Source organism: Centroberyx affinis, unplaced genomic scaffold (assembly GCF_046629955.1).
Source record: "Centroberyx affinis isolate AG114_WGS23_722 - 3 ecotype Tasmania unplaced genomic scaffold, CSIRO-AGI_Caff_v1 ptg000139l_1, whole genome shotgun sequence".
Classification (NCBI taxonomy): Eukaryota; Metazoa; Chordata; class Actinopteri; order Beryciformes; family Berycidae; genus Centroberyx; species Centroberyx affinis.
Window position 1 is genome coordinate 30,001 of NW_027278838.1, and position 8,902 is coordinate 38,902.

Sequence of the window (8,902 nt, forward strand, 5' to 3'; positions counted from 1 at the left end):
CTATGAGAGGCAGACATGAAAACAACACATCAATTTTCAGTGCAGCCGTAAGATACTGATGCCTTGAACTGCAGTGCCGCTCGGTTTAAGAAATCAAATGTTTTTCACATAGCCTCGCACAGTACGATCAAAGTTTTTGAATCCACACATGCACACACAGACACACACACACACGAACAAGACTAGTCTTTCTAGAGAATCTTGATAGTTTAGATTAGATTAATATGACACCAATACGGTGATTGACACAGCTAATAATTGAAGAAAATATATTTCCATTCTCATTAGAGTGCCTACATGTAGAATATTTACCAAATATATCATTACTCAAATTAATTGCATAGTATAATGGATGCTGAAAAACAAGACTTACGGCACAAAGGAGCGGCCTCAACCAAACCAGGAAGAGGACTGCCTCACTTTACTTATTTTACTTACAACCCCCAACTGTTGCTGTAGTTGAAGTGACTACAGTCCTGGAATAATCTGGATAACCACATCATTCACCAATGTATTTCAAGAAGAATACATACATTGTTATTATGGTATAGCAAGGAATCTAAAACTCCCTGGTTGATTGTGCAGAGAACTTTAGGCCTCCAGTTCCTCTGGAAGAGCTAGTCTTTAGTAGTCTGTTGGTGAAAAACTGCAGGTTTGGCCCAGTAATTGCTCATGCTATTTCTATGTAGCGTAGTTTAGAGAAGCTGAATAAGTGGAGCACCAAGTGGCATACTCACACATTTTCCATTACACTGCCCTTAGAACAGGAGGGAGGCCTTTTGGTGGACTAGCCTAACTAATGAGGGAGAGGATCAAGTGACAAGGACAACCAGGCGGACCATGAGCCAACAGGGTAGATCCTAAAAGTGAACATTATGAACCAATACTATGTCTGGAAAAAATAAGGTGTGTGTGTGTGTATGTTGTGTGCATGCCTACAGTATGTGTTTGTGCATTGTGGTTCCTAATGCCCAGACCTGAAGCTCCTTGTGCCTCTCAGCTATAAGATAATTTATTAATGGGCCTGCAGAGCAGAAGGAGGACCTGGCCAATTAATGCTGAAAATACAGGAGGAAAAGGGAAGGTAGGGAAGAGGCAGGGAATGCAAGAAAGAGGGGACAGTGAAGGGAGAGAGGAAGAGAAGCAGAGAAAATTAGAGGAAGGCTAAGGGAAGAAGAGATATAGGAAACATAAAAAAGAAGGGAGGAGAAGGAGAGCTGCAGAGAGAGGGAAGGAGAGACAAGGAAGGGATCAGGCAAGGAAGAGGTGAAGAGAGAGGGGAGAGGGAAGAGGAGAGGTGGAAAGAAGAGAGAGAGTGGAATGGATGAATGAAGACAGAGACCAAGGGAAGAGCAGAGCACTTGGAAGCACTTGGAGAGGACTGTGAGAGTGGGCTGCTAACCTCTTTTGTCTTTAAATGTCAGTCGCATGGACAGAGAATGAAGAAAGATTCAGTCCACTTAAAAATGAGTCTGGGCTCCTATACAGAGAGCAGAAGTGACAGACTGTTTTCTTTGCTCAAGCTGAGGCTGTTGGTCTTAGCTCAAATGAAACAGTTTGATTTGTTCTTGTGTATGCTCGGCTTCGCATGCGCATTTACGTATGTGCATTCAAATTCACATATTTGGATTCTTTAAGAACAGTATTCCGCCTTAATGCAACAATATTTTATCCTTGTCCTAACAAGTGCCTTTCAAGTGAAAGTGTCTGGGTCTGGGAGGCTACTTTGATGTAGCTGACAACTCAGAAAATAGGAGGTTGTTTTGTTCTGATTAGTGTTTGGGTCGTTACTCAAAAAAAGCAATGTATTACACATTACTCATTACTTTTAAAAAAAAGTAATGCATTACTTTACTTATTTACTCCCTGTAGAAAGTAATTTGTTACACTACTCGTTACATTACTTTAGTGTTACTACGCAACAACAGCGATTCTACTGTAGCAACGGGCAACATTTCCTATATGTACGATGCTACAAGCCTGTTCATCTCTGCTTTTGTTACCTGTTGAAAATCAAGCTTTGGCAGCTTAGTTGTGATGGCATACACTCAGCTTGGGCATCACTCTGGGTCTGGGGGTCTTTCACTACTAGCTTTGTGTTAGCATGTTGCCTTTGCAGGTGCTTGGAGAGATTTGACGTGTTCACAGCAGTAGATAGTTGTTTCTGGCCTGGGCACAGTTTGCACTTTACCGTCACATTCTTGTCCTTTCAACAAATTCAAAGTAATGTGCATATCTCCACCGTTCAAAAGTTGTAGACCGCTCTGCCATTTTTGTCCTATCTCCCACACAAACTGTCTCTAGCCAAAGTCACACGAGAGGTCAGAGATTGTTGCGCAAGCGTGCCTGAAAAGGCACGTTTGATGATTTTTTTCTATCCGCCCAGATCCGATCCAGATCCCAGATCCTGCAGATAATTGAAGAACTTATGTAACGCAAGTAACAACATAATTGTTTGACTAGTAACTGTAATGTGATTACTGAATTTAGGAACCGTAACGCGTTACAGACAAATGTAATGTGATTACAGTAATGCGTTACTTTGTAACACGTTACCCCCAACACTGGTTCTGATTGAAAACAACCTCTTTCTAAATCAAGCAATTGTGAGTTTGTTTGTTTGTATATTATTTGATATATGCCGAACCTCCACTGTTTTGAATTATTCATCAAACACGTTATATTATTCCCCAAATCTATCTATCTATCTATCTATCTATCTATCTATCTATCTATCTATCTATCTATCTACTCCCAGTTTTCTATTAACTGCATTCACCTGTCATCCCAGGTGTAAATACTCCAGGATTAACCAGCTAGAATGAAAACTAGCTGTCAGAAACCAGCAGAGCCCTACACTCCTGACCTATCCCTTGCAAACTCTGCCACACTATGCAATTATAAAATCATAATATATATTATATATAATATAATTACAATGTTACATTCTTTCATAAAACTTGCTAAACATTTCATTTGAAGATGTGAACTATGGAGAAAATACATATTTATTTATAGGATTTATGATTATTAAATTAATTATTATATTAAGATCTAATCTTTTTAATTTCTGTTGCATTGTGTGTAATGCTTTCAATAAAGTCTAATTAAGTATAATGAAATTATGTTGGATGTTGTAATTTACCATCTCTGGTCTTCATAAGAACACACAAAGAAAAACCTGAATATGAGCATTAGTCCAGGTAGCAGTTAACCCCCGGTTCATTTTGTAAATTTAAGTGTGAGTAAATGAAGAGTAAATATGAGTAACTGCTGGGTATCAGATGTCAACATCCGTCTCCTTATACCCTTAATACTGTAGGAAACAAAGGTCAAACAGCAAACAACGTACTCATAAAACAATATGTTTTGGGGCCGTCTCCTGTAGTTGTTCTCACTTCTAACGAAGCTGCTTGGAAGAGGACCAAAACCTGCATTTTCAGGCAGTCTCGGTGCGGTTCTTTAGTGCCCACCCAAGTTCAAATGGCATTGTTCTCACCTGGCCAAACAGACCAAACTAACACTCCAGAGTTCGACTTAACCAGTCCAAACGTGCCCTAAGACAGTCCAGTCAGTGTCTGTGAACATGACCAACCCTCCACCATAGCCAGAAACTGGAGAACTGAGACACTTCCTAACAGTATCATCAGGTGTAATGTCTGAAGCTTCTCCTTAGAGAATGAAGTGAGAAAGATTGGAAAGGTGACTGGGAGAACACCTAAAGAGATTCTCTGCAGGTAAAAACTGACAACTGTAGTATGCAGCTCATTTTGGCGATAAAAACTCAATTAGTAATTCTGTGGGTTCAGTCTCCCATTCACTGTCTATGATGTACCTCCAGACATTACTCCTAATGTTAGCACAAGGTTCTCTGGCTTGAGAGTAGTCTTAAAATTAAGTGAAGTCTCCATGCATTCCAGTTTCAAATGGTTCTGGTCAAAGAACCTTCTGAATATTACATGAAAAAAAAAAAAAAAGTCCTGTCCTTTTATGCTTCAGTGCCTCCATTCACTAGCCTATAGGGCACTTAAAAGTACATCCATTTGTTAAAAATGTATACAATCATTTATGGTAGTTTTTTGTGCCACATTCTTCAAGCAATTCTCTTTCCCACTGTTTGAAACACATTTGTAATTCCCTGTCTCCCCTCTCTCCGAGTCCTTTATTAGGGGACCAAATAGCATTTGGCGAATGAACACTGATTTGTATTCCTCAGGCTCTAATTAAATTTGCTCTGGTAATACAAAAGAGAAAGCCCATCAACAAATAACAACAAAACAAACGAGAGGGGTGCACACTCACAAAACACAATGAACAAAGTGGCTTTGGGGCTGATTGTGTTCAGATGTGGTTGATAAGAACTGGAATAACTGCATGCTGAAAATGTGTAAATGAAGAGGGTTGATTCTAGTTATTTTATTTTATTTATTTTTAAGTTTTTTTCCCTGACACCTGCTCTTGTGTTAATTCCAAACAACACAGGGACGGAAATGTAGATAATGTAGCAAATGAGCGAGATGACTGCAGATTGCTTTTCAACAAATGATAGAGAATGTGTGAGAGAGGTAGAATAGAGAAAGAGAAGAAGACAGTGATTTAGAGTGAGGATACAAAGTTCATTACAAACAGTGGTGACTCTGTTGTCATTGGATGCATTTTCCTCCTGGTCCATTCAAGTCCTTAGAGGGTCAGATGTCAAATGTCCATAAATGCAAAACCATACTCGGTGATCATCATTACTAGTCCATACCCGGGGATGCATGCCACAACTCTGCGCAGACTTGCCAAAAATGTGCATAAACAGCGTAAATTTTGGAAAATGGAAAAATCAGCTTCGTCAGTCCCTGCCTATGCCAATGCTCAATGCCCATGTGCAGTTTCAGATTGATTGGCCAACCCATCAAGGAGCAAAATGGATGCAGACAGACAGAGTTTTCCTCATTTTATAGTAGGATTCTATGGTGAAGCAATTCTATGCTAATAGGAGTTATGTCTTTCAGAATGATCCTATCCACAAGGAACCTCAAACTGATGCTTGTGCCACCTTTATTTCATATCATATCATATATCACAATCCTAACTGTAGATTCTGGTGTCTGGGACAGGGTTTCTTCTTCCCCATCAACAATAGAGCACATTTTCATATTTCACATTTCTTCATTAGACAATTTTAGAATCTACTTCAAGGTGAATTTATGATGATCTGATGGCTCATGGTTTCCCAATACCCTATTAAAACACTTTATCTTTGTGTTTCCTTTATTTTGTCAGTCACCTGTATTGTCTTATCGATAGGCTCGGCTGTGCCACTCAGGCACAGCTAATGGAGACATCATCAGAGCTCATGCTGAACTCAAATCAACCTGAGAGAGCCTCTGCTGAGCAGTGCATTGCGGGATTCATTTGATCTCACTGCATCTCTCTGGTGGACATGAGGATGTGGAAGTGGCCTCTATTAGGAAGAAACAACAAATGGTGGTAAATGAAGAGAACACAGACTTACACCATGCTCTGTCAGCAGCAGTCCAGATCGGTAGCAATATGGGAGGAGAGATGGAGAAGGAGAGAAAGAAATCCAGGGAGAGAAGAGTGTGTGTGTCTGTGGGGTATATTGGATGTGTGTACTCATGGCAAAGTAGGTGAAGACCATGCTTATATGTACTGATGGTAGCACATACAGTACACCACAGGTAAAAAAAAAAATCATAACTACTTGATATGTAGACTACATATGTACAATGAAAGTGACTAGCATTATTTACTTTTACCAGATTTCATTTTCCAGTTTTGTTTCAGTTTTCACAGATATTGGCTTGTATTTTGGCCGCTGGCGCTAATCAGATTTCACACTTCTTCTATACCTCCATCTTAAATCAGCATGAGCAGTTGTTCCCAATCAGTGGGTTCCTACAGCATGGAGTAGAGTATTTTTTCCTTTCAGTTTCCCTAGTGAAATAACCTTGTCTAACCAGGACCACATGGACATAGAGGGAATATAATAAATTTGGCTTTTCTTATAAGAGTTTGTTCAGAGTATCTCCGGGCAGGAATGTCGACTCGCAGTAGAAAAAAGAGAAAATATTCCATTTGCTCATAAATTTGTCATTTTCCACATTATGCAGCTCTCTTCTAGCCTCGCAAGCCACACAAGACTCGCAAGTTGATCATACATTCGTCTGGCTTGCGAGGCTAACTATTTGCTTTCATCCTGACTCTTCTTTGCTCCTCTTTTGTCTCTTCTCTCCATCTCCAATGCTCCGCTCCTCTCCTCTCTCCCTCTGCTCAGCATCGCTGTTTTCTGTCCTTCTCTCCTTTCTCTTTCTCTTCCTTGTTTTCCTCTCCTCTCCTCTCCTCTCCTCTCTTCTCCATTTGGTTCCAGCCTCACTCTATGAGCTAATCAGTGTCTAATCTCACTTTTAATTCTCTTCCTATTAACCTCTTGCTATCGTTTGTTTTACCATTACCCCCCACTTAAATTGCCTTCTGAGCTAAATTGCGGGTTATTTCCACATCATGACAGAGATATGCTGAGTTAATTACAGGCCGCAAAAGAACGTCACAGCAGAGGGAGGAGGGGAGGGGAGGGGAGAGGAAGGACAGAATACCTATAGAGTCTACAGAAAAACATGGGCTCTGTCGGAAAGCCATATACTGTACTGTAACATCATAACTTTGACCAACTTTGACTAACTTTAACTTTTTTCTGTATTAAGTGTAAAATTAATCTACATGACAATAGATGCTGATCGCATTGTATATTAATGTGTCGATGGTTTTTGTGTAGTCCCACCTTACAATGCATATTCGATACTTTGGTTTGGTTCTAGAAATACCTGAAATCAATCATTTCAGCTGTCAGTTATGATCAATTTTAGCTGACGGCCTCAAAAAGAAATGGCAAAATTGGAGTTGAGTAACCTCTGCATTATTTATCTTACTCTTACCCAAAGCTGTCCTGCCACAACAATAAAAAGGTTAACACTTCTGTTAGCAAGACAGCCAAAAAGAGTACAAAATTAAGCATTGCATTACCTGCAGTTCGACTAATGAAATCTACCTCCTCTTGTCCCTGTGGCTTGTGGCCTGTGACAATATGTAGGCAAGACCAACCGCCAACTCAGAACCTGTATCAATGAGCACAGCAGCTTCATATCCAGAGGTCATCCAAAATAGCTAGATATTTTCAGGAGGCAAACTGCACTTACCTTCTGTGGCACTGACAAAGCGAACCCCACTCAGAGACACACATCTATAAAACTCCTACCATGTAAAAGTAGATGGATTTTTCTGCTCAGAACTGAACATCCACTAAGCCTCAATGAAACACTAAATGTGTCATGTTTCCTATAGGTTCTCTATTGGTTCCCTGGGTGGTTGTCTGCAGGTACCAATATTGCCTCTTATGGAATGTCATGTTATTGACTGGTTATTTTTCTGGGTCTAAGTGGAGACTACCTGAACTAACATTTGGCCTCTGGGGAGTGCCATTGTAATCAGCTCTTGATTAATTGGATATTTGTATTGTGCTGCATTGTTTCAAAATTGTATATATTGTACCTGTGCTCTCCTGTGAATAACCCGTCATAATTGAAAACATAATATTTATAGTAATGTAAAATGTGATGTCTTATCATGATTCCATTAAAACATGGTAAGTGCCCAATCAGCTGACTAATTGATCACACTTGGTCTTTGTACTGCTAATATGTAGCCTTGGAGATCTTGGCCAGTACTGATGATAGTCTGAGGACTGAAACGTTTGCTGCTTTTTAATTCATGTTTGTGCACCCCAGCTGTTTTTGTTTTTGGCACTCATTTCTCTTTAAAAGAAGAAATTTGCATGTATCTCTCAATCAGCATACTCATTCATTGAGGCTTTTTTGCCCAAGGTAGATGGTATGCAGTTTGCTCTACTTTTGATTCCTGTATTCCTCAATTGATGCACCCAAGTAAACCCCCTCAGTTTTTACCACCACTACAGTATCAAAGTGTTTTTTCCAATGTAGTCAAGACATTCTGCAGGTCAAAACAGGCAACAGTAAACATGCCATCCCTGTCTAGGCCAATCAGTAACAAATATGTAACCTTGTTTTGAGCTGTAGTTCCCTCTTGGACCAATCAGTGTAATTTTGAATGCTGGAACTCAGCAGTGATATGCATCATTCCCCCAAAACCCTTGCACAGTGCAATTTTAAAAATGCCAGAATGGAGCAATGACACACATCATTCCCTTAAAGTCAAACTGAGCAGGTTTCCCCCCTTGAAATAAACTCATCCAAAAATGATCCTACTCAGTCATTACTTATGGCAGTCTGTGACAGTGTGTGTGTCTGCAGAGAGCCTGCCTTCTGCCTGGATATTCTTATTTCTGTTTCTGGGCATCAACCTTTTGGCAGCAGGTGTGTACGCCGGCAACCAAAACCACTGATGAATCGTTTTATATCTAAAAGCCACGCTGGCTACGGTAGCGGTCCTGAACTCTGATACAGAGTAACAGGAGTTCTGGTCAGAGCTGTCAAACCGGTACCTACCTGTCCAACAGAAAACAGGCCAACTCCATGTCGCTCTTCATCCGCATCCTCTCCAATACTCGCCAACAGGTGAAAACCAACCCCAGATTCACTCTAATTTTGGAACGTACCTTGTCTGCTTGCCGTTTCACCTCGCTGTACTTTTTAGCCCTGCGACAGCAGGAGCTCTATGGATGGTATTGTCGGTCAGTCATTCAGTCGCTCTGTTCACCACTTTATGGGTGATGTGACCAGCAGGGAGTTAGACTGCTGAGTTTGATTCCCAGCAGAGACACTTTCACAAAATTCAACGACGCTGTTAGACTCTTGGTCTTGTTTACTGTTTTTTACCATTCTGGCAAATGCAGGAAGGAGGGGTCAACTATGAACTT